Source organism: Amphimedon queenslandica, unplaced genomic scaffold (assembly GCF_000090795.2).
Source record: "Amphimedon queenslandica unplaced genomic scaffold, v1.1 AMPQUscaffold_2238_Cont25759, whole genome shotgun sequence".
Taxonomy (NCBI): domain Eukaryota; kingdom Metazoa; phylum Porifera; class Demospongiae; order Haplosclerida; family Niphatidae; genus Amphimedon; species Amphimedon queenslandica.
In genome coordinates this window covers 1-1,270 of record NW_003557426.1, presented here as the reverse complement: position 1 = coordinate 1,270, position 1,270 = coordinate 1, and the positions used below count along the sequence as shown (strand labels likewise).

General features: G+C 37.3%; 1 long non-coding RNA gene across 1 annotated transcript; it reads right to left on the bottom strand.

Moving 5' to 3' along the window:
- Window positions 1-845: 845 nt before the first annotated feature.
- On the bottom strand, window positions 846-1,184 carry LOC109593270 (uncharacterized). The gene is made up of 3 exons (XR_002190854.1): window positions 1,146-1,184; window positions 931-1,104; window positions 846-882 (listed from the first exon to the last, which is right to left on the bottom strand). It is a non-coding gene; the product is annotated as an uncharacterized LOC109593270 (long non-coding RNA).
- Window positions 1,185-1,270: the final 86 nt, after the last annotated feature.

The window sequence follows — 1,270 nt, the reverse complement described above, 5'->3', positions numbered from 1 at the left end:
CCTTATCCTTATTACATGTACATGTACATATAGAAGTTTTATTTATTGTCCACTCACTTTAAAATAATTTGGTGTCAGACCATCAGCTGACGAATCAGAACCAGGCGACTGACGGAACATTCTTGATGTGGGCGGTACTCTCACGTCAAGAGGTAGAGGAGTGTCTTGATAGGATATTGAAGGAGGATAATGACTACCACCTGGAGCAATACCAAGTGGTAGATTATTAGGACGTGTTGCTCCAGCTGTGTGGTGAGAGAGGTATCTAAGACTAGGATCTGAGGGTCTATGCTGTGGAGGATGCTTCGGATTTAAATCCTTAAAATAAGGATCAGTGAGTCGCCTGTTCTCCAGTCTAGGCTGAGCGGTCGTCGCATGTAAATTAGGTGAGAGGAGTCGGCCTGAGGATGAAGTCTTTTCACACCCACCCCCGCCCTGTCGGAGGATGGATAGCTAGGACTCAAGGTGTCAAATTATGGCGGACATTTTGTCTCTTTCATTTGCTAGTACATCTCTCTCCATGACAATGTGTTTGAGCTGTTCTTGTAAATGAGCAAAGTGCTTGCAAGAATTAACCACTTCTCTCTCCAGGGACTTTTCTTCCATAATTGAAGAATTGATAGAGAGAGAGAGGAGTATATTATTAATCATACATAATATTTACTTGGACAATATTTCATGTATTAATACTAGTCCAGCTGTGTGTAATTTAAATATACTGTATAAACTAATAAATGAAATACTGAGAGAAAAAGTAAAAATAATACTTATTATTATTATTATTATTACCTTGATTAGTAATTCCATTAAATTTTGATGATTAATATACATCAAATCTCGTAAGACCACGCCCACACTAATTACCCAATCAATCATCTTATCCTAATAATAGTAACAATATTAATAATACATTAATTACATCACTATTACATCATTTGTTTCTTTAAGCCAAACGTCTCTGGAGACTGAGGCAGACTCATTGCTTGATGATCTATCGCTCGTCTCAAACCATCAGACTAGCCTGTGATCACGTGATCAGTGAGTAGTGTCACGTGACTGTATACCTTGTGATATATCAGGAAGATTGGTTGCTTCTGATCCTAACTGATAGAGATATATAAAGAGATAGTGTTTGGATTATTTACTTCTTCTAATAGTCTCTCAAAGTCAATGTGTGTCTCCAATACACTCAGCATATCTTTTAAAATGTGTGACCACGTGTATTGCACAGAGGGAAAAATTTCAATATTTTTTTCATTAAGAAGGTGTG